This window comes from Amblyraja radiata, chromosome 12 (genome assembly GCF_010909765.2).
Source record: "Amblyraja radiata isolate CabotCenter1 chromosome 12, sAmbRad1.1.pri, whole genome shotgun sequence".
Taxonomy (NCBI): Eukaryota; Metazoa; Chordata; class Chondrichthyes; order Rajiformes; family Rajidae; genus Amblyraja; species Amblyraja radiata.
In genome coordinates, this window is record NC_045967.1 from 47,948,357 (window position 1) to 47,974,399 (window position 26,043).

Below are 26,043 nucleotides of genomic sequence, written 5' to 3' on the forward strand. Positions count from 1 at the left end.
CGCACAGTGGCTCAGCGGTAAAGTTGCTGCCTTACAATGCTAGAGACCCAGGTTCGATCCTGACTGTGGGCACTGTCTGCACAGAGTATGTACTTTCTCAATGTGACCTCGTGGGATTTCCCTGGGTGCTCCGGTTTCCTCCCACTCTCCAGGTTTGTGGGTTAAGTGGTTTCATTAACAATTGTAAATTGTCCCTAGTGTCTAAGGCTAGTGTATGTGGGTAATCGCTGGTCAGCGCAGACTTGGTGGGCTGAAGGACCTCTTTCCATGCTGTATCTCTAAAGTTCATATACTGATTAAGTGCAGCATAATTTTATACTATAGTTGCCTTAGCCTTTGCTTTTGTTATGACTGACGGCTTTCTACATTTTGGTTGTAATAAAAATAACTCCTTTAATTTAGGGATAATAATCTGAGAAGATATTTTCTGACATCTTGTTATAAATTATAATAATTATTGCATTGTTTCTAATGTTGACAAATCAATACATTTATTATGGAAAAAAAAAACCAGTCTGTGTGGGAGCAGTAAAATCCAGCTAGTTATCGCGAGGCAGAGAGGTGGAAGTCATCATCAATAGTACCAACAAATGGCGTTCACTCACCCTATAACCAGCCGTTTGGTGTTTAGCTTTGGTTCAGCCAAGATATCTCAATGACAGACGTCAATATTTCCTTTGGTCCAAATTTTAATAGGAACCGAGGGGCCATTTATTTGCAATGTTTTAACCAGAGGACATAGGTTTGAAGTGAGGGGGAAACGATTTGATAGGAACATGAGGGGCAACATTTTTACAAAAGATTGGTGGAGAAATGGAATGAGCTGCCAGAGGAGGTTGTTGAGGCAGGTACTATAACAACATTTAAAATACATTTGGCCAGGTACATGGATATGAAACATTTAGGGGGGCATGCCAAATGCAGACAGGTGAGACTAGCGGAGACTAGTGGAGATGGGGTAGGTTGGTTGGCATGGACTAGTTGGGATGAAGGGTCTGTTTCCACGCTGTATAGCTCTATGACGATGTCTAAGTGTCAACAGTGGAGCTGATTCTTTAGGTAATGAGGGAATGAGTTGTTATATCCTCAAGCCCACATTCATCAATGTATCCTGATAAAATGAAAATCTATGAGAACCTGGGGCAACCTCTCCAGTTGCTGGATACGTACATCAGATGTGAAGTAAAGGTAGAAATATTTATCTTGGAAATATTTTATCTTTCATTAAAGTCATATCTGATCTTCGTCCTCATGTTCCTATTAAATTCTATTCTATTCTCCCTCACCATAAACCTAAGTTCTCTGTTTCTTGATTTCCCCCTGCTCTGGGTAAAAGATAGTGTGTTTACCCTATCTACTTCTCGCATGAACTGATACACCTCCATAAAATATCTGGAAGACTATTTCAAACTGGTGACAGAAGAAGACGCACAAGTGATAACTGGCAGCTGAAGGATTCATGCTGGAAATCCTTTCTCATGAAACTCCTATGCTCCTGGATAAATTTGGAGATGGACATTAAGTGCTAATAGAAGACTATCAATTCGGTGAAAGACGTTCTTTGGTCTGCCCGAAGCTTGTCGGTCTCCTAGCACAGCAACATGTCCATTGCCGACTGGCCCGCTCCAGACTGTAGGAGCACGTGCTGAGGGACGCTCTGAAGCTTGATGCTGCCAACGCCAAGGCTCCTTGGGGGAGGACCACAGTCTACGGTCCTTCTGCTGCTGGACATTGGAGGGCAGTGTGCAGTGGAGACGTCCCTCAAACAAGGGAAGGGATATCACCCCAGGGGGCCACGTGCATGGCAAGGGATGCTTTGCATAAAGACAGGTGCATACCACAACTGTGTATGGCTCTGTTGAATGTATGGTCACTAAAAAAATATATGAAGAATTTTTAACATAGAACCATAGAAAATAGGTGCAGGAGGAGGCCATTCGCCCCTTCGAGCCAGCACCGCCATTCATTGTGATCATGGCTGATTGTCCCCTATCAATAACCCGTGCCTGCCTTTTCCCCATATCCCTTGATTCCACTAGCCCCTAGAGCTCTATCTAACCTTTTGCATGATTTTTATTTTGCAAATGAATAAAGTATATTTTATTGGGGAAAGAGTACCGTTAAAACCTTTGGAACATTTCCAAAATGACTGATGGATATGAAGAGGTGATGTGGTTTTGTGTTTCTTGCCGTGAAGATCCATAGTTATCCTTTAATGCAATGGTGATGTAAGGTAGTGAAATCTAACATTTTATGTGCAAAGAAAATTTCAATAGCCTCACAGGGCAATTACTAAAACTACATTTTCTTGTATTAGTATGAGACAATTCCGTTGTCAACTTCCACAACTTTATGCCAAAACACCAATCAACACATATTGAATGTGTAGGAAAGAACTGAAGATGCTGGTTTACTCCGAAGATAGACACAAAATGCAGGAGTAACTCAGCGGGTGAGGCAGCATCTCTGGAGAGAAGGAATGGGCGAGATTTCAGGTCAAGACCCTTCTTCAGACTTGAGTCTGAACCAGCATCTGCAGTTCTTTCTTCCACATTTACTCCGAAGATAGACGCATAATGCTGGAAAAAAGAAATAGGTGATGTTCCGGGCTGAGACCCATCTTCGGACTATGTCTTGACCCGAAACGCCACCTATCCTTTTTCTGCAGAGTTGCTGCCTGCCGAGTTACTCCAACTTTATGTATCTATCCTCAACACATATTGATTGCTTGAACTGATTGAAAGATACAGCATGAAAACAGGCCCTTCAGCCCACGGAGTCAATGTTGACAATCTATTAAATAATGTATATAATCCATTATATATACAACATATTCTGCCACAATAATGAGTAAAAATTGAAGCATAAATAATTTTCTCTTTATTTACAATACATTTTAAATGAAGCATAATAGTAATAATTATAATGCTATAATTAATGCAAAGCTTTTCAGCAAAAATAAATGTAGTTTAATCCCCTTCCACAATAAGCAGCAGGGCAGTGAATAGCATTAAATGGATTGTACATTGTTTGCAAGTGATTTTTTTTTTCCTCTTCTGTAATCACCCACTAATCCTTGGCATCTGTTCAGAAACTTGGCAAAATTAGCAGGACGTGTCCTCCTTCATCCTTCCTCACAGGCATAATCTCCTGATAGTAACTGGGCGATTGTCAGTGAAATCAGTGAACTGTTACAATATATAACTCCATCAGCCGCATGGAAAAAAATTACTAATTGACTTTTTAATCCCCGTTTTGACCAATTTGAGTAAACAAAGCTGAGATGTATTATGCAGTTCATGAGTACACTGTAGACAGAATGACAAGAACCAAATTAGTGCAGATGCTAGATGTCTTGAATTTAAACTGCTGAGAACTATATTCTGCTTACTGTATCTTTCCCTTTGCTCCACAAATTGCAACTAAGTATTTATGTATCGTATTATCATAAGTGATGGGAGCAGAATTAGTCCACTCAGACCATCAAGTCCACCCTGCAATTCAATCATGGCTGATCTATCTTTACTTCCAAACCCCATTCTCCTGCCTTCTCCCCGTAACCCCTGACACCCGTACTGCTTAGCTGATCCGATTGTGTAGCATGCAATGGAAAGCTTTACACTGTACCTCGGTACACGTGACAAAGAGAAGGTTCACCAGACTGACTCCTGGGATGTCAGGACTTTCATATGAAGAAAGACTGGATAGACTCGGCTTGTACTCACTAGAATTTAGAAGATTGAGGGGGGATCTTATAGAAACTTACAAAATTCTTAAGGGGTTGGACAGGCTAGATGCAGGAAGATTGTTCCCGATGTTGGGGAAGTCCAGAACAAGGGGTCACAGTTTAAGGATAAGGGGGAAATCTTTTAGGACCGAGATGAAAAAAACATTTTTCACACAGAGTGGTGAATCTCTGGAATTCTCTGCCACAGAAAGTAGTTGAGGCCAGTTCATTGGCTATATTTAAGAGGGAGTTAGATGTGGCCCTTGTGGCTAAAGGGATCAGGGGGTATGGAGAGAAGGCAGATGCAGGATACTGAGTTGGATGATCAGCGATGATCATATTGAATGGTGGTGCAGGCTCGAAGGGCCGAATGGCCTACGCCTGCACCTATTTTCTATGTTTCTATGTTTCTAATCTCCAGAGATGCTGCCTGACCTGCTGAGTCACTCCAGCACATTGTGTCTTTTTGTGTATTAACCAGCACCTGCAGTTCTTTGTTTCTCCAAGCTTGTCCATCTTCGGCCTATAGCTAATACCCTCCAATCCAGGCAGCATCCGGGTAAACCTCTTCTGCACCCGGTCCAAAGCCTCCATATCCTTCCTATCATGGAGGTGACCAGATCTGCGCACAGTACTCCAAATATGGAGTATCAGAAGATTTATAAAGCTGCAACATAACTTCCTGACTCTAAGGAGAATAAAACACGGGGTTTAACATTTTCTCTCGTCAGAATGTAACGGGAAATTTCCTCTGACCACCATGCATTTTATTCCTGAAACCTCCTTTCCTTCAAAAATAAATGTTGGGAAAATGTTTAAATCTCTTTGAAATTGTCTTTTTTTTAATGCTAGGTAGCATATAGACAAGCACGCACATCTGCACACACTTGCACACACAGATACACACACACGCACAAACACACATACACATACACATGCCACAAGTACATACACACACGCACAAGCCAAAAGCACACACACACGCACAAGCCACAAACACATAGACACATAGACACACATCTAAATGTAACCGTGATCTTATCACTCTATTCCATGGCATTTTCCTTGGGTAACTGACACAGCTGCTGAGCATCAATACCCAGTGAAGCTAACCCTTCCGCAGAAAAAAAATCTTTTAAGAGTTTTATAACAATCGAAGCAGTAAGAATTAACTTGACACTCAGAGGACCAAAACGATCATCAGAATAAGAAATCTTTCCCCATTTATTCACGATCATGCCCATAAATGCAGATAGATGTAAGTTTCAAAATAGTTAAGTAGGTAAGTCTATAGGAAGAGGGGACTCCACGGACATATCATGTACAGCATAAGCATTTTAATCATGGCGCACTCCAATGGAAGATATTCTTCTTGGCCTCTCGGGCATGATGGAAAATACCTTTTGGAGCTTGGAGGCATAATTTTCTTAACCACCATGCCATGATTAATGTTCTCTGCACAGCGCAGTTTGCACTCAAAGTAGTTGGCCATTTTTCATTCTAAAGGGGAGTCGGTCCAAATTTCTACTGATTATGAACTGTGAGGAATATCACTCCTGGGCATACATAACCGGTATCACAGATGAGATTATAGCAGGCTTGGCCAAACAATACCCAATGCAGAGGGGATATTTGATTTTGCTGTGACATTTCCACATGCCAGGGAAATAAGTCGCAGATAATATCACGGATCAGGCATCAGATAGCAATGATACAGTGTCCCCTAAAGATGTAAACCAATCAAGATATCACCATCAGCTGCAGCTATTTCTTCACTGTAATTATTTACTGACTGTGCAGTAATTGCTTTGCCCGATATTGATTAGATATAAATTTTAATAGTCAGGATTTTTGACAAATTCTGCAAAAATGCTCTTAAAGATGGTACGAGAAAGATGTGTATGTAGTGAGATAACTCCTGGGTTCTGAATCCTTTGACTTAGATTAAAATTTGGCTCAGATAGTTGGGATAATCCTGCTCATTAACTGCAAGGATCCAATGTAAGACATTTAAAAAAAAGTTACAGTGGATCAGAGTCCACATTCAAGTGGATCACATTCCAGGAATGAGTAGGTTAACCTGTGATGAGCGTTTGTCGGCACTGGACCTGTACTCGCTGGAGTTTAGAAGAATGAGCGGGGACCTCATTGAAACATACAGAATAGTGAAAGGCTTGGATAGAGTGGATGTGGAGAGGATGTTTCCACAAGTGGGAGAGTCTATGAGTGGAGGTCATAGCCTCAGAACTACAGAATGTTCTTTTAGAAAGGAGATGACGAGAAATGTATTTAATCAGAGGGTGGTGAATCTGTGGAATTCTTTGCCATAGAAGGCTGTGGGGCCAAGTCAGTGGATATTTTTTAAAGCAGAGATAGATACATTCTTGATTCGTACGGGTGTCAGGAGTTATGGGGAGAAGGCAGGAGAATGGGGTTAGGAGAGAGATATAGATCAGCCATGATTGAATGACCGAGCAGACTTGATGGGCTGAATGGCCTAATTCAACTCCTATTCCTTATGACCTGATGAGAGTCTGCACCTCAAAGTTACTCAGAGTTTTGATTGATTCCCTACTGCCTCAGTCTTTGTATTCCTGAGATGTTCAATGTCACTTCTGTCACTTCTGTCTCAGTAAGGAACAGCATGGTTCAATGGCTCTTTCAGCATCATATGTGCCAAGGTACCTTGAATTTTATTTTGCATAACTATCAGTAAGATTATTGCCACACATAACTACAATTCCTGATTGAATGCCGAGTGCATTGAAACAGCCCTCTGAGCCCATATGCAGGAGTCGCCAGGTTTGGACGCCATTTTCAAACTCCCATCTGCATCTGGCCTTAGAAACATAGAAACATAGGAAATAGGTGCAGGAGTAGGCCATTCGGCCCTTCGAGCCTGCACCGCCATTCAATATGATCATGGCTGATCATCCAACTCAGTATCCTGTATCTGCCTTCTCTCCATACCCCCTGATCCCTTTAGCCACAAGGGCCACATGTAACTCCCTCTTAAATATAGCCAATGAACTGGCCTCAACTACCTTCTGTGGCAGAGAATTCCACAGATTCGCCACTCTCTGTGTGAAAAATGTTTTCCTCATCTCGGTCCTAAAGGATTTCCCCCTTATCCTTAAACTGTGACCCCCTTGTCCTGGACTTCCCCAACATCGGGAACAATCTTCCAGCATCTAGCCTGTCCAACCCCTTAAGAATTTTGTAAGTTTTGTAACTTTGTAATTTTGTAAGCCTTAAAGGCCTGTTGCAGCCATTGACTCCATCCTCCATCAGCGTTGCCAGGAAACCTTTGTCCTTCTCTCGCAATCCACACTGGAATATGGAACATCAGAGGCCTCAGGACATTTTCAGTTTCAGTTGATCCAGCCCCAGTGGGGCAGACCATGGGTCAGCTGTGGTCATTCCAATAACTACTTCTCTTTTGGAGTTACTGAGCATCTGCCACATTCTGTACATTGTTATTGCCTCCTTAATTACCCGCCATGTCTGGAAAAAGAGAAGCACATTTATGGGTGAGTGTTGTGCAATCTCCTTTTGGCTACTGAGATTGAATAGTGGGTTACGTATGCAAGCTCCATTTAGAGTTTAGAAACACAGTGCATAAACAAGCCCGAGTCCGTGCCGACCAGCGGTCCCTGCTCACTTGCATTATCCCACACACTGGGGACAAATTACAATTTTTACCGAGGCCAATTAATCTATAAACCTGAACGTCTGTGGGAGGAAACCAGAGCACCCCGACAAAACGTACAAACTTCGTACAGACAGCACCCATAGTCAGGATCGAACCCGGGTCTCTGGCGCTGTAAGGCAGCAACTCTACCACCTCCCCGCCGTGCTGCCCCTCTGGGAGAAGTGAGTTTGAGGACAAGGTGAAGTAGATACATTTTAAGGATATATTCCGATTTATAAAGTTTGTTGGCAAATAAATAGTGGGGTTCAGAGGATTGGATATTATATACGACTTACAATACAACAATACAATACAATACGGGTTTATTCGTCACATTGCACACAAAGTGCAAGTGAAATGAATGACTTGAAGTGCAAGTGAAGTGAATGACTTTCTGAAATGAGTACAACTACTATTAATAAGATACAACGTGTGATGTTTTCTCTTGAGAGTCAAAGTGAGAAGTCCAAGGACCGCTAAAGCAAATTCATCTGCAATGCTTCAGATGGAATTTAACATGGAGAATGATACCACTTGATGTACATCTGTGGCTGAAACCATGCCAGACATAGATAGATTCACGACTCATGCCAACCAGTGTCCAGTTGCATTTCCGGAGTGTTGCAAAATGACTCGGAGGTGGCCGTTACAACGTTTAGCTTCATCCAAAATTTATATTCAATCACACAGAGTGAAATAATCAGTACTATGCAATCTGATTTCTGCACCAGTATATTTGCATAGACCAAGTTAAATCAGGAAGTGATTCTTTATATGTCTGATAGACACACCCAACCGGTGATGTGGACTGTCGGAAGCACAGATTCAAAATAATTTATCTGTGCAGTCGGCATTAATTTGCTGCATTTAGATTAAAATGCAGATACAGAACATGGCGCTATGAAAGGTTGGGCTTGTACATCATTTGGTTGAGACTTTCTGCAGAAAATCAATTTATTACATTAGAATATTAAAAATATTAAGGGTGTAGAGTTGCTGCCTTAACAACACTAAAGAACCTGGGATCGATAATGAGTACAGGTACTGTCTGTGCGGAGTTTGCATGCTCTCCCTGTGATCGCGTAGGTTTTCTCCGGGTTCTCTGGTTTCCTCCCACTCTCCAAAGATGTATTAGCTTCTGTAAAGTGTTCCAAGTGCATAGGATTGAACTACTGCACGAGGTGATTATTGGTCAGCGTGGACTTGGTGGGCCGAAGGGCCCGTTTCCACGCTCCATCTCAGAACGAAATTAAACATGGTGCTGTGAAAGGTTTGGTTAGTGCATCATTTGACTGAATTGTTTCTCTGCAGAATATCAGTTTATTACATTAGGATATTAGAAACAGGAACCTGCCCACTCCTTCTTCTCCCCTCTCCCATCAGGCAAAGGGTACAGAAATGTGAAAACGCACACCTCCAGATTCAGGGACAGTTTCTACCCAGCTGTTATCATGCAACTGAATCATCCTACCACAACCAGAGAGCAGTCCTGAACTACTATCTACCTCATTGGTGACCTTCGGACTATCTTTGATTGGACTTTACTGGATTTATCTTGCGCTAAACATTATCCCCTTATCAAGTATCTATACAGTGTAAATGCATTGATTGTAATCATGTATTGTCTTTCTGCTGACTGGTTTGCATGCAACAAAAGCTTTCCACTGTTTCTCGGTACACGTGACAATGAACTAAACTGAAGCTAAACTGAGGAGAACGCAATTGAGACTCTCGATGCTGCTCTTTCTTTCCTCAAAGTCATGGCTAATTTTCTACCTCAGCACCCTTTTCCTCACCTGTCCTGATATCCCATGATTTTTCAATAACCAGAATCTATCAATACCTGTTCTGAATGCAATCAATGGATATGGGTTTTCATGATCAGCTGGGGGTGAAGAATTCCAGAGGTCCTATACCCAATGAGAGGGTAAAACACCTAATTATAGTCCTACGTATTATTTTGTGATTGTGACAATTCAGTTACGTTTCCACAAACATGGAATCGTCTTCCCCACAGTTAACCTGTTCAAACCTAGAAGGATTTTATATGTTTTTAAGAGATCACTTCTCATCTGAACTAGACTAACTCCTAAAGGCCTGTCCCCCTGTATGAGGTAATTCAAGAGTTCTCCCGAGTTTTCCCCTGATTCGAACTCGGAGAATGTCCGTAGTGGGTCCGTAGGAGTTCGTGAATGTCCCGTAGGAGCTCGTACGAATAACGGTAGGTACTCGTGAAATCTGGTAAACTCGTGACGTTTTTTTCAACACTGTGAAACATGTCCACGAGTAAAAAATACTTGTGATGAAAAAAATTACTTTTTACTCGTACGAGCCGCTACGAGACATCCACAAACTCCTACGGACCCGCTACGGATATTCTCCGAGTTCGAATCAGGGGAAAACTCGGGAGAACTCTTGAATTACCTTGTACAGTGGGACAGGCCCTTTAGTCCATGCAAACTGGAAGAACAGCACCTCACATTCCTCTTGGCAGCTGACGGCCTAATGTTATGAACATTGAATTCTCCAATTTTTGGGTAACTAACAACTCCCCCACCTCCCTCCCATCTTTTATTTTCCCACACTCTTCACTGTGCCTGACCTGGATTTCTCCCCTCCCCCTTCTCCCTGTATTCCTTTTCCTGGCTTCATACTTCATGTTTCTTCTAACCTTATCTCCTCATCTCACACCTTTTGTCCCATTCATCTCTGGCCTTTGTCCAACCATCTGCCAATTGACCCCCCCCCCCTCACTTGTATCCACCCATCACTTGCAAGACTTTGTCCTACACCCACCTCTCTTCCAGCCTTCTCCCCCACCCCACCACAGTCTGAAGAAGAGTCCCGACTCTAAATCTCCCCACAGATGCTGCATGACCCGTTAGTTTACTCTAGCGCTTTTCCCCTTTTTTTTTAGATGATTCCATTACTCCTCAAATGACAGATCCAATATCCAATGAACTAGCTTGGTGAATCTTTGCAGCAATCCCTCTATATGATGGGTAGCATAGAGGTGGATAGCTAAGAGGCACAATTCAATGCTATACTATTCCCTGACTTGAGAGCTCGTGGTAAAGTATAACTTTTCATGTGGACAATCTTGTCACAAAAGGGAATAAATAGCAACCGAAGTTTATGTTCGGAGTTTAGCAGCATAATGAATCCTTTATCACACATTTTAACAGTCCTCGAGAGACATGTTTTATTCCTTTGGTCCACATGAGCCATTAACCTTCAACAAAAATGCTATTACCAGAAAATTTAAAATTCATATGTGCTTAAAAATAAATCTTCCTGCTTTTATGTGAGTTTGATTTTTTTGACAATTAAATGACTGCAGATTGATTCTATCTTGAGGTATCTAAACATATCGACCAATGAGCACAGTGCTTGCAGGGTGCACTGTTCACAAGATGTACTGCAGTTTAGTTCAGTTTAGAGATACAGCACGGAAACTGACCCCTTGGCCCACCGAGTCCGCGCCGACCAGCAATCCCTGCACATTACCACTACCCTGCACACACCAGGGACAATGTTTACACTATACCCAGCCAATTAACCTGCAATCCTGTATGTCTTTGGAGTGTGGGAGGAAACCAAAGATCTCGGAGAAAACCCCACCGTCACGGGGAGAACGTGCAAACTCCATAGAGACAGCACCCGTAGTCGGGATCGAATCCGGGTCTCAGGCTCTGCAAGGCAGCAACTCTACTGCTGCGCCATCGTGCCAGCCCTTTAGTTTCGTTTTTTATTTAGTTTAGCGATACAGTACGTAAACAGGCCCTTCAGCCCACCGAGCCTGTGCTTCACTAGCGCTATCCTACACACAAGGGACAAATTACAATTTTATGCAAACCAATTAACCGACAAACCTGCAAATGTTTGGAGTGTGGGAGGAACCCAGAGCACCCAGAGAAAACCCACACGGTCACCTACAAACCTGTATGTCTTTGGATTGTGGGTGGAAACCAATGATCTCGGAGAAAACCCCACCATCGCGGGGGGAACGTGCAAACTCCATGCAGACAGCACCCGTAGTTGGGACTGATCCGGGGTCTCGGGCTGTAAGGCAGCAGCTTTACCACTGCGCCACTGTGCTGACCAAGTTGATTGACTTGTATTCAGAAGGCACCTCCCAAATGCTCAACCTCAGTAATTGTAGATCAGATTCCCCTCTCCCCGGGGGGGAAAGAACGGAGATGGTCTCTATCGTACACGTGCTGGCCGTGTTTGTAGACCGGTTGTGAAGTACCCGGACTATGTTTGACTTTCCTCCAGTTTATTATCAATGGCTATACATGCCTTACTTAGTTTATGGGCTTGTCATGTTATTGATTCTTTAAGAGGAAGGATGTCGATCAGTGTCACTCATGTTATGAGATGCTTTTGTAGTTACTTGCTTTTACAGTATTCCTCCCTGCCTGTTCCCTTTAGAATTAGAAAGACGTGCTAGCATGAAGTTATATATGCTTTGTCGTTAATAAAGTCTTTGGACCTTGGTAAGGCTTCAGTTATTACAACAGCAGAAATACAACAGTAGTCAGGTCAAAGACTGTCTGTATCTTCCTCTCCATGTTGCATGCTATCTTGATTTGGAAATATATTGCTGCTTCTCAATCATGGTATCACCACCCAGAGTCAAGAGAGTACCTTCACTTGCACTTGCTCAATAGTCCCTTCTCAGTGGCATTTCAGGAAGGACAATAAAAACTGACTTTACCAGTAATGCCCAGATCCTGAGAAGTGAATAAAAACTCATAGAGAGAACGAGTGGAAAAGACAGCTATTTCTGAAACCTTCTCCTATTTTTCCTCTTATAGACTCCTTGTAGAGAGAGAAAGAAATCAGTGCTCACACATCCAATGTGCAAGCAAAGGAAATGCAATGATGGCGCCTCCAACTTGTTTAAAAACAAATGTGTAAGCAATTAACTAGCACCGTCACAGAGCTCTTTCCTAGTCTTTAGACCTGAATTTGTGTGTGACTCACACTGTGTTTTAGGTGCAAATACATGACCCGGTGCGGTGAGATAAGTGTTGATATTGTGTACTCTGTGTGATTCAGGCATCTGTGTGTATTGTGCAAGGGGCACAATAATGTGCCATCCAGAATTCGCTAATGAAATACATACTCAGGAAACATAATGCATTTAGAAGCGAGGTTATCAATGGGATTTCACTCACCTGGCAGATTCTATGGACTGGACGGGTTAACCTAAAGGGAGATACTTCACCTTGGTGGGTTAAGCAACTGATAAACTTAGGTTGACACAAAATGCTTGAGTAACTCAGCGAGACAGGCAGCATCTCTGGATAGAAGGAATTCTTGCTATTGAGGGAGTGCAGCGTAGGTTCGCCAGGTTAATTCCCGGGATGGCGGGATTCCCTGACATATGAGGAAAGAATGGGTCGACTGGGCTTGTAGTCACTGGAATTTAGAAGGATGAGAGGGCATCTTCTAGAAACATATAAAATTCTTAAAGGATTGGTCAGGCTAGATGCATGATAAACATTCCCCATGTTAGGGGAGTCCAGAACCAGGGGTCACAGTTTTAGAATAAGGGTTAGGCCATTTAGGATTGAGATGAGGAAAATCCTTTTCACCCAGAGAGTTGTGAATCTGTGGAAATCTCTGCCACAGAAGGCAGTGCAGGCCAATTCACTGGATGTTTACAAGAGAATTAGATTTAGCTCTTAGGGTTAACAGAATCAAGGGATAGGGGAAGAAAGCAGAAATGGCGTAGTGATTTTGGATGATCAGCCATGATCATATTGAATGGCATTGCTGGCACGAAGGGTAGAATGGCCTACTATTTTTCATGTTTCTATGTTTCTATGAATGGGTGATGTTTCGGGTTGAAACCCGAAGAAGGGTCTCAACCCAAAATGTCACCCATTCCTTCTGTACAGAGATGCTGCCTGTCCCGCTGAGTTACTCCAGCATTTTATGTCTATCTCCGGTTAAAACCAGCAACTGCAGTTCCTTTCTATGACAAACTTAAGTTGCTGGTTTGTATGAATTGAACGTCAACCATGACTATCACTGGGTTATAGGATTATTTTGGTAAATTGCCAGATAGAAGGCTGACTCCAGTCAAATAAAGCAACAACACACCAAGGCAAACAGAAGATTCCTTTCTTCTTTCTGTATTATCGTCCCGCGCTGGAGTCAAGAGTCAAGTGTGTTTTATTGTCATGTGTCCCAGATAGAACAATGAAATTCTTGCTTACTTCAGCACAACAGAATATGTAAAGATATTACATAACGGGAGAAAAAGAGTTCAGTGTGTGTAAACACATGAACACATACTCAATAAATAAACAGATATAGTCCAATAATAATGATAATGGTCTGTTGTAGTTCAGAGTTTATTTGTTGTGTGTTTAATAGCCTGAAGGCTGTAGGGAAGAAGTTGTTCCTGAACCTGGACGTTACAGTATTCAGGTACACAAAAAAGCTGGAGAAACTTAGTTACAGTTTTCAGGCTCTTCAGGAAGAGTACCTTCTTCCCGATGGCAATGGTGAAATGAGTATGTGGCCAGGATGGTGTGGGTCTTTGATGATGTTGGCTGCCTTTTTGAGGCAGCGTCTGCGATAGATCCCTTTGATGCTGAGTCAGTGATGGTCTCAGAATAGTTAGGGAATATTTAGATCTTAGCTTAAGATCCAAGCTGAGAAGTTGAAACATTTCAGCATAGAAGGCTGTATGCTGGGAAATGGGGATTTATATAGCTACTCTAGGTACTTGATAACAGGAATGGATACTATGGACTGAAGGACCACTTTCCGCGTAACTCAATAATCTATTCCCAGAAGTTCCTCATTGCATTGTGCTGGCCCCTATATATTCTTTCTGTCTCACAATAATCCAATTACCTGGCTAGCCACCAGACAGCAACTCGAAGAAAAAAATGCCAATTCGCTCCAATATTTCGAGGTTCTTATCTCCAATACAGTTATCTTCAACATCTCTCAAGTCTTATCTCCAGACTTGCTCGTATGTTTTCTTCCTCTTTGTATCCTTCTTCTCCCTCTGTGAACATCACAGGGGCAGCACGGTGGCGCAGTGGTAGAGTTGCTGCCTTGCAGCGCCAGAGATCCGGGTTCGATCCTGACTACGGGTGCCGTCTGTACGGAGTTTGAACGTTCTTCCCGTGTCGGTTTTCTCCGGGTGGTCCAGTTCCCTCCCACACTCCAAAAACGTAAATGTTAATGAACTTCGGTAAGAATTGTAACGTCCCTCGTGTGCAGGATAGTATTAGTGTACGGAGATCGTTGGTCGGCGCGGATGCGGTGGGCCGAAGGGACTGTTTCAGTGCTGAAACTAAACTAAACTAAAAAAAACTATGAGGGCCAGTGTTCCTCAAGTGAAACTTTGCTCCGTGTGATTTATTATACGTTAACTAAATAGAACTTTGTTTATGAGTGCATTGTCTTAACAACATTGATTGCTGTTGCATAACTGAATCGATTAGTTTGCAGAAGGATTTACTGATTCTGTCTATCAGAGTCCCTCATATCAAACCCAGGCACTCTTGAACCAGCAGAAATTATCCTTAATGAATGCACAGCTGGGTGCCTGAGCAATATTTTTCAAATCAATAGCCGGACTGCTGAAAAGCAGTCATGATGCCTTCATTGTGCCATAATCCGAACTGCACAAATCATTGCAAACTTTGGAATATTGACTTTTTTTAGAAGACAAAAGCTAACCTTTAGATCCCACTGAGATCCACCTGCTCCCCATCCATATAAACATTAGCTCGCAACTTGATTTAGAATCTAAACTTCTGTTAGTCTACCTCAGCCTTCACCTCACTGATGAAATGTTGCAGCCAAATAAAAGGGCAATGGTGTAATCATGTTGAAATGGGCAGCTGGAAGAAATTTCAAGCAGATAGACACAAAATGCTGGAGTTGCTCAGCGGGTCAGGCAGCATCTCTGGGGCGTAGGAATGGTCATACTTTGAGGTCGAGACCCTTCGTCATACTTAAGTCTATCTTCGTGTCTTTGTGTCTAATCTCAGTGTAACCCAGCATCTGCAGTTCCTTCCTAAAAAAATTCTTGAAGTTTTCAAAAAACAAGGGTTATAGGTTTAAGTTGAGGGAGGAAACATAGAAACATAGAAAATAGGTGCAGGAGTAGGCCATATGGCCCTTCGAGCCTGCACCGCCAGTCAATATGATCATGGCTGATCATCCAACTCAGTATCCTGTACCTGCCTTCTCTCCATACCCCCTGATCCCTTTAGCCACCAGGGCCACATCTAACTCCCTCTTAAATATAGCCAATGAACTGGCCTCAATTACATTCTGTGGCAGAGAATTCCAGAGATTCACCACTCTTGGTGTGAAATATTTAATGAGAATCTGAGGGGTTACTTTCTTTATTCATAGGGTGGTGGGTATGTGGAACAAGCTGCTGGAGGAGGTAGTTGAGACAATATTTAAGAAACATTTAGACAGATGCATGGATAGGACGGGTTTAGAGGGTTTTGGGCCAAAAGCAGGCAGATGGGACTGGTGTAGAAGGGACAATGTTGGTCTGCATGGACAAGTAGGGGCAAAGGGCCTGTTTCCATGCTGTATGACTATAGCTCTGTGACTGTGACTTTATTTGTGCCAAGCTTTATTGAATGTGCAAGAAAATTGTGCAAAAAGGGATGCATTTACTTCCTCACCAAAAAATCGGTCCTAGCTACGAACCTTCATCATTAATTGTGCTCTCTTTCCTCCAGCTCCCTGTCTTCATTAAAATAAAGGCCATAGTTCTTTACTGGACCTCCTGTGACAGCGCTTACAAGCTGTACCCGTCGACAGAAGTTATGTCACTCAGGTATCTGCAATGAGTGGTTATGAAAATTGATCACTTCTTTTTCACCACAACTTCCTAATTATATATTTCAACCTTCTATAATTAATTTCATAGTCATTTTCTTTACAACCCACCAGCTATCTATATTACTAAAAGTCTGTTCTTGACCGGTTTTGGCCATCTGTGCTGCGATTTCCGAGAGAACGCCACCACCTACGGCCGTCATTTTTGGCCACCTCGCTCAGAGCCCCCCTCCGCCGCATGTGCGCCGAGGATTTTTCCCGTTGCTTAAAAATGACAGAGATATTAATGTTTTTACAAAATTCCCCATTCTCTCTGCTGCCCCCGCTGGCGGCAGGGGGGAGGGACTATAAAACCAGGAAGTGGTGTGCCACACAGTCTCTTCAAGCTGGAGGAAGGCAGAGGGTCACATTTCTCTGAGCTGTGAATAACACTGAACACATGTCTACTCAAATGTTAGTGCCCTTAGTGGTTCTAAAATGCTTGCAGAATGTATCTATTGGTTCTAAACTTGCAAAAAGGTATCTATTGGTTCTAAAACTTGCAAAAAAAATGTCTATTGGTTCTAAAGCTTGCAAAAAATGTCTTGGTTCTAAAGCTAGCAAAAAGTGTCTCTATTGGTTCTAAAGCTAGCAAAAAGTGTCTCTATTGGTTCTAAAGCTTGCAAAAAAATGTCTATTGGTTCAAAAGCTTGCAAAAAAAGTGTCTATTGGTTCTAAAGCTTGCAAAAAAGTGTCTATTGGTTCTAAAGCTTGCAAAACAATGTCTATTGGTTGTAAAGCTTGCAAAAAGTGGATCTATTGGTTGTAAAGCTTGCAAAAAAATGTCTCCATTGGTTCTAAAGCTTGCAAAAAAAGTCTATTAGTTCTAAAGCTAGCAAAAAATGTCTATTGGTTCTAAAGCTAGCAAAAAGTGTCTCTATTGGTTCTAAAGCTTGCAAAAATATGTCTATTGGTTCTAAAGCTTGGAAAAAATGTCTCTATTGGTTCTAAAGCCTGCAAAAAAATCTCTCTCTTGGTTCTAAGGCTTGCAAAAAATGTCTATTGGTTCTAAAGCTTGCAAAAAGTGTCTCTATTGGTTCTAAAGCTTGCAAAAAGTGTTTATTGCTTCTAAAGCTTGCAAAAAAAGTATATTGCTTCTAAAGCTTGCAAAAAAAGTCTATTGCTTCTAAAGCTTGCAAAAAAAGTCTATTGGTTCTAAAGCTTGCAAAAAAATGTCTATTGGTTCTAAACCTTGCAAAAAAATGTCTATTGGTTCTAAACCTTGCAAAAAAATGACTATTGGTTCTAAAATGGTTCATACTAGCTCCAGAAAGCGTCCTCCCCCTCCCCCCCTCCCTCCCTCCCCTGGTTGGCTTGGCTTGGGTGTGTCTTGAAATTGAAAGGCACTACTTACTGCAAATGGTGGCTTGGGAGCTTTGGCTTGAAGTTGAAAGGCACTATTACTGCAAATGGTGGCTTGGTTGTTTTGGCTTGAAGTTGAAAGGCACTATTACTGCAAATGGTGGCTTGGTTGCTTTGGCTTGAAGTTGAAAGGCACTACTTACTGCAAATGGTGGCTTGGGTGTGGCTTGAAGTTGAAAGGCACTATTACTGCAAATGGTGGCTTGGTTGCTTTGGCTTGAAGTTGAAAGGCACTATTACTGTAAATGGTGGCTTGGTTGCTTTGGCTTGAAGTTGAAAGGCACTACTTACTGCAAATGGTGGCTTGGGTGCTTTGGCTTGAAGTTGAAAGGCACTATTACTGCAAATGGTGGCTTGGTTGCTTTGGCTTGAAGTTGAAAGGCACTATTACTGCAAATGGTGGCTTGGTTGCTTTGGCTTGAAGTTGAAAGGCACTACTTACTGCAAATGGTGGCTTGGGTGTGGCTTGAAGTTGAAATACACCACTTACTGCAAATGATGGCTTGGGTGTGGCTTGAAGTTGAAAGGCATTACTTACTGCAGATGGTGGCTTGGGTGTGGCTTGAAGTTGAAAGACACCACTTACTGCAAATGGTGGCTTGGGTGCAATGGCTTGAAGTTAAAATGCATTACTTACTGCAAATGGGGGGCGTGGGTGCATTGGCTTGAAGTTGAAAGGCACTGCAAATTGTGGCTTGAAGTTGAAAGGCACTACTTACTGCAAATGATGGCTTGGGTGCATTGGCTTGAAGTTGAAAGGCACTATTACTGCAAATGGTGGCTTGGGTGCATTGGCTTGAAGTTGAAAGGCACTATTTACTGCTAATGGTAGCATGAAGTTGAAAGCCACTACTTACTGCAAATGGTGGCTTGGGTGCATTGGCTTGAAGTTGAAAGGCACTACATACTGCAAATGGTGGCTTGGGTGCATTGGCTTGAAGTTGAAAGGCACTACTTACTGCTAATGGTGGCTTGGGTGCATTGGCTTGAAGTTGAAAGGCACTACTTACTGCTAATGGTAGCATGACGTTGAAAGGCACTACTTACTGCAAATGATGGGTTGGGTGTGGCTTGGGTGTGGCTTGAAGTTGAAAGGCACTACTTACTGCAAATGGTGGCATGAAGTTGAAAGGCACTACTTACTGCAAATGGTGGCTTGGGAGCATTGGCTTGAAGTTGAAAGGCACTACTTACTGCAAATGGTGGCTTGGGAGCTTTGGCTTGAAGTAGAAAAGGCACTACTTACTGCAAATGGTGGCTTGGGTGCTTTGGCTTGAAGTTGAAAGGAACTATTTACTGCTAATGGTAGCATGAAGTTGAAAGGCACTATTACTGCACATGGTGGCTTGGTTGCTTTGGCTTGAAGTTGAAAGGCACTACTTACTGCAAATGGTGACTTGGTTGCTTTGGCTTGAAGTTGAAAGGCACTACTTACTGCAAATGGTGGCTTGGTTGCTTTGACTTGAAGTTGAAAGGCACCTCTTACTGCTAATGATGGCTTGGGTGTGGCTTGAAGTTGAAAGGCACTACTTACTGCAAATGGTGGCTTGGATGCAATGGCTTGAAGTTAAAATGCATTACTTACTGCAAATGGTGGCTTGGGTGCATTGGCTTGAAGTTGAAAGGCACCACTTACTGCAAATGGTGGCATGAAGTTGAAAGGCACTACTTACTGCAAATGGTGGCGTGGGTGCTTTGGCTTGAAGTTAAAAGGCATTACTGTAAATGCACTTACTTCCTATTTGCACTGTATATTGATTTTAGATAAAACGCTACCACTTACGGCTGTGATTTTTGGCCATCTTATTCAGTCCCCCTCCGCTGAGCAGATACAGAGAATTCTTCCCATCAATGAAAAATAAAAGTGTTATTAGTTTTTTTTTTAATGTTGAGAATCTCTCTCCTGTCAATCACTCAATGAAAGGGTGGCTTGGGAGCATTGGCTTGAAGTTGAAAGGCATTACTTACTGCAAATGGTGGCTTGGGAGCTTTGGCTTGAAGTAGAAAAGGCACTACTTACTGCAAATGGTGGCTTGGGTGCTTTGGCTTGAAGTTGAAAGGCACTATTTACTGCTAATGGTAGCATGAAGTTGAAAGGCACTATTACTGCAAATGGTGGCTTGGTTGCTTTGGCTTGAAGTTGAAAGGCACTGCAAATGGTGGCTTGGTTGCTTTGGCTTGAAGTTGAAAGGCACTACTTACTGCAAATGGTGGCTTGGTTGCTTTGACTTGAAGTTGAAAGGCACATCTTACTGCTAATGGTGGCTTGGGTGTGGCTTGAAGTTGAAAGGCACTACTTACTGCAAATGGTGGCTTGGATGCAATGGCTTGAAGTTAAAAGGCATTACTTACTGCAAATGGTGGCTTGGGTGCATTGGCTTGAAGTTGAAAGGCACCACTTACTGCAAATGGTGGCATGAAGTTGAAAGGCACTACTTACTGCAAATGGTGGCATGGGTAAAACGCTACCACTTACGGCTGTGATTTTTGGCCATCTTATTGCAGATACAGAGAATTCTTCCAATCAATGAAAAATAAAAGTGTTATTAGTTTTTTTTTAAATGTTGAGAATCTCTCTCCTGTCAATCACTCCATGAAAGCCACACCTTTTCCGGTGGGGGGGGGGAGGGGTTATAAAACCCGGAAATGTGGGTGTGGCTCAGTCTCTGTAAGATGGAGGAGGGAGAGGTCATGACTCGCTGTCTTTAGTGGCTTTGCACCCTACTTCAAATGGTATGAAACTGCACTTGAATTTGGTGGCCTTGTATTGTATTGTATTCAAATTTATTGTCATTGTCTCAATTAGAGACAACGAAATGAATTTTCCTTACAAGCAGTATCATAAAAATAAATAAATGATAAATAATAAAACATATTAAAAATAAAATTGAATTAAAAAAAGAAAAGCACAAACACAGAAAGTCCACGACACAACATAACACAATGGCACCAAGGTGAGGAAGGCACCATAGTCCAGCCAGCCTCCCCTCCGATCTTCCCAGATGTTCATCCGTAGTCTGGGCCTTCCGAGCACCCGCAGTCACCGCACCGGGCGGCCCGATGTTCAGGCCCTCACGCTGGGCTGGTGGAATGCCGACGCCGATCCCCGACGGTGAACATCCTCCTCCTCAGCGGCCCGGACCTCCTGATCAGCCGCCTCCCGCAGCCGGAGTCCGCAGCTCCCGAGTCCGCAGGCCGAGCCGGGCGGAGTCGCAGGACCCCGCGTTGTTGATCAGCGCCGCCTGCGTTGGGAGCTCCGCAAACCGCAGCTCCATGATGTCGGTGCAGCAGGTCCAGCACTCCGGGCTCCAGACGGCGATCCCCGGTAAGGCATCGCCAGCCCCGCGATGTTACAGCGCTGTCCCGCCGCTGCTGGAGCTCTGTTCGATCCCGGCAGGAAAGGCCGCGCCAATCCAGTAGGTAGGCCGCTGGGGGGGTGAGGACGCGACTCGAATAATAGTCGCGTCCTCTCCAGTGCCCTCTTCCCCCACATAAAGACATTTTAAAAACCATAAAAAACACACTTTAACATAACTAAAAACACAAAAAAACAAAAAGATCCCGGGCTGAAGGTGGAGGCTGCTGGCACCAGTGCCACCGGAAGTACAACACTGCCTTGCACCCTGCTAGAAGTGGTATGAAACTGCACTTGAATTTGGTGGCCTTATACCCTGCTTGAAATAGAATTTCAATGATTAGCCGTGAGTCAACTACCAGTCCACCAGCCGTGAGTGAGTGAGTTGCCAGCACAACAGGCTTGATTGACTGAGACGCCAGCCCAATAATCCATTTGGCGCACAATTTGCATACTAGCCCTCTGGAAACTAGTCCCTTCAGCCCACAACAACCATACTAGCACTCCAGAAAGCTCGCTCCCGTGAGGGTGGTCCAGCTCAAGGCTGGAACAGTGCTCCCGTGAGAGGCTGTGGCGCTCTCGTGAGGGCGGCCAGCCCAAGGGTGGAACGAGGCTCCCGTCGGAGCGGCCGAGCTCGGGGAGGTGCAGCGCTCGCAGCCCGAGGGAGGTTCGGCGCCCATGTCGGAGCGGCCCGGCCCGAGGGAGAAGCGACGCCCAAGTCGGAGCGGCCCGGCCGGAGGGAGAAGCGACGCCCAAGTCGGGGCAGCCCGGCCAGAGGGAGAAGCGACGCCCATGTCGGGGCGGCCCGGCCCGGGGGAGGTTCGGCGCCCATGTCGGGGGCGGCCCAGCCCGAGGCTGAAGACGGCACGATACTCACGTGAGGGTGGCTGGGACGGTGTTCTGGCGGTGGTGGCCTGAGTCCGGGGTTCGGCCACGGGCCAGCGGCTGCGTCTGCAGGACTGGTGGGTGGCAGGTTCGACCACTCCGGGCCGCGGTGTTTGAGCCGCGGGACTGATTTATAACATCGTCCGGGGGGTATCGCCTCAGCGCAGAGGGAGAAGAGGAGGGAAGAGACTGCAGACTTAAGACTTTTGCCTCCATCACAGTGAGAAGATGCTGGGTGGACTCACTGTGGTGGATGTTAATATGTGTTTATTGTTGTTTTTTTATTGTATTATATGTATGACTGCTGCAATTTCGTTCAGACTTCGGTCTGAATGACAATAAAGGCATATCTATCTATCTATCTATCTATCTATCTATCTATCTATCTATCTATCTATCTATCTGTCTATCTATCGAATGGTGGAGTAGACTTGATGGGCCGAATGGCCTAATTCTACTCCTATTGCTTATGACCTTATGAGTTATTGGCATGGATCAGTTTGCATTCATTTGTGCCATTCTTACTAAACTGAAACTGCAATGTCTTTAAAACAAAAAGTGTAAAATGCTATCAAGCTTATGAGACAAATTTATTCTCAGTGGAAAAAAAAACTTTCTCAATCTACTAGTGGAAGAGTCTAGGACTGGAGGTCATAGCCTCAGAATTAAAGGACGTTCTTTTAGGAAGGAGATGAGGAGAATTTTCTTTAGTCAGAAGGTGGTAAATCTGTGGAATTCTTTGCCACAGATGGCTGTGGAGGCCAAGCCAGTGGATATTTTTTATGGCTAAGATAGATAGATTCTTGATTAGTACGGGTATCAAAGGTTATGGGAAGAAGGTAGGAGAATGGGGTTAAGAGGGAGAGATAGATCAGCCATGACTTTTTTGTTGTATTCCCCTTCTCTGTCTCCGTCTGCGCTGAGGCCTAATGGAGCTGGCGACCTCGAGGCTCCGGAGGCAGAGCCCGTCAGGACTCGCCCTGAGCTCGCTCCCATGAGGGTGGTCCGGCTCAGGGCTGGAACAGTGCTCCCGTGAGAGGCTGTGGCGCTCTCGTGAGGGCGGCCAGCCCAAGGGTGGAACGAGGCTCCCGTCGGAGCGGCCGAGCTCGGGGAGGTGCGGCGCTCGCAGCCCGAGGAAGGTTCGGTGCCCATGTCGGGGCGGCCCGGCCTGAGGGAGAAGCGACGCCCAAGTCGGGGCGGCCTGGCCCGAGGGAGAAGCGACGCCCAAGTCGGGGCAGCCCGGCCGGAGGGAGAAGCGACGCCCAAGTCGGGGCGGCCCAGCCCGGGGGAGGTTCGGCGCCCATGTCGGGGGCGGCCCAGCCCGAGGCTTATGACGGCACGATACTCACGTGAGGGTGGCTGGGACGGTGTTCTGGCGGTGGTGGCCTGAGTCCGGGGTTCGGCCACGTGCCAGCGGCTGCGTCTGCAGGACTGGTGGGCGGCAGCTTCGACCACCCCGGGCCGCGGTGATTGAGCCGCGGGACTGATTTATAACATCGCCCGGGGGGTATCGCCTCAGCGCAGAGGGAGAAGAGGAGGGAAGAGACTGCAGACCTAAGACTTTTGCCTCCATCACAGTGAGAAGATGCTGGGTGGACTCACTGTGGTGGATGTTAATATGTGTTTATTGTTGTTTTTTTAATTGTATTATATGTATGACTGCTGCAATTTCGTTCAGACTTCGGTCTGAATGACAATAAAGGCATATCTATCTATCTATCTATCTATCTATCTATCTATCTATCTATCTATTGAATGGTGGAGTAGACTTGATGGGCCGAATGGCCTAATTCTACTCCTATTGCTTATGACCTTATGAGTTATTGGCATGGCAAGGATAAGGGGGAAATCCTTTAAAACCGAGATGAGAAGAACTTTTTTCACACAGAGAGTGGTGAATCTCTGGAACTCCCTGCCACAGAGGGTAGTCGAGGCCAGTTCATTGGCTATATTTAAGAGGGAGTTAGATGTGGCCCTTGTGGCTAAGGGGATCAGAGGGTATGGAGAGAAGGCAGGTACGGGATACTGAGTTGGATGATCAGCCATGATCATATTGAATGGCGGTGCAGGCTCGAAGGGCCGAATGGCCTACTCCTGCACCTAATTTCTATGTTTCTATGTTTCTATCAGTTTGCATTCATTTGTGCCATTCTTACTAAACTGAAACTGCAATGTCTTTAAAACAAAAAGTGGTAAAATGCTATCAGGCTTATGAGCCAAATTTATTCTCAGTGGAAAAAAAAACTTTCTCAATCTACCTCCTCATAAATCTCAGATCCCTCCTAAATTGATAGCAAGGTAAGATCAAAAATATATATTATCAGCCTGAAAAATGTTGAAACATTATTGGTTGCCACGTTGCTTAATTCTATACCATCTTGTATACTGTATGAAATCTTGCCATTAATTTCATGGAGTTGGGAAATGTTTTTATCTATGGAGAGATACAGCATGAAACAAGTCATTTGGCCTATCAAGTCCATGCTGACTATCAACTATCAGTTTGCACTCATCCTACACTAATCAAATCCAACTTTATTCTCTCCATTCTGGTTCCGCCCACATTCTCCCAATCAACTAAAACACTCAGGCAATTTACGGAGGCTAATGAATCTGCCAATCCGCACATCTTTGGGATGTGGAAGAAACCGGAGTAGCTGGAGGAAACCTGAAGAAGGGTCTTGATGCGAAACGTCACCAATTCCTTCTCTCCAGAGATGCTGCCTGTCCCGCTGAGTTATGCCAATTTTTGGTGCCTATCTTTGGTTTAAACCAGCATCTGCAATTCCTTCCTACAAACCCACACAGTCACAGGGACCACATGCAAACTCCATACAGACAGTACCCTGGGTTAGATTTGAACCCAGATCTCTGGCGTTGTGAGGCAGTGGCTCTACAAGGTGTATCACTGTGCTGAATGTGTTAATATCACGTTAAGTGTGTCCAGCAGATGACGTCCTGGTTTAGGAGTAGGTTTTCAGGCAAGTGGCTATAACTGACCTGATTAACTGCTGCTCAAGACCAACAGTGTGTGCAGAGGCAATTGATAAGCAATTGGTAAATGTAAAGCTTGAAGTACAAAATAAACCAACTTAGAACAAATGATTTCTTCAAGCAAGCCATTCTCTTTTACGACATTGCAAATTCTATTTCAATGCATGCACCTATGATCCAGTCTTGGATCTTGAGCGATGCTGTTGGGAATGTGACATTTAAATATCACGGAGAAGCAAAATGTCATGTTATTGCGGTGCACACATGAGCTACGAAGCTTAAGGTCAAAGGTATTGTCCAGGATTGCATGAAACCAGGTTGAATTCATCCTTCCATCATGTGAATGTCCTATTCAATCTGCTTCTTAATTTGAAATGTGCATGCATTAGTTTAATTTGTAGATACAGCATGGAAACAGGCCCTTCAGCCCATCAGGTCCATATCACCCATCACCTCTCCCACTAGTTCTATGTTACCCCACTTTGGCATCCAATTACTACAATGCAAGTGTCTTTTAAATGGCGTTATAGTACCCGGCTCAACTACCTCCACCCCAATAGGACAGGTTTAGAGGGATATGGACCAAATGGGGCCAAATGGGACTAGCAAGGTGGGGGCATCTTGATTAACATGGACAAGTAGGGCCGAAGGGGCAGTTTCTGTGCTGTGTGACTCATGACTCTATGAACAAGCCCTTCAGCCCACCATATCTGAGTCAATCATAATACCAATCTAAACTAATCCCATCTGCCCCCACATGATCCATGTCCCTCTATTCCTTGCCTGCTCATGTGTCTGCCTAAATGTGTCTTAAATATTACTCTTATGAGCTTCCACCGTGTCCCATCTTCGTTCCACTCAAATTTCCAGCTGACCTATATCAGCTTAAGAAACCTTCTTCCGAGTCTATAACTAGTTTACATATAACCCGCAAACTTGACCATCATGCCCTCTACATTGACATCCAATTTAATATATATCACAAACAGCAAAGGTCCTTTTACCAATTCTTGTGGAAAACTCTTAGTCTCCAGACTTTCAATCAGAAAAGCAACACTCCACCATTCTGTAATAACAAAGAACTGCAGATGCTGGTTTCCAGTAAAGATATATACAAAATGCTGGAGTAACTCAGTGGGTCAGGCAGCATCC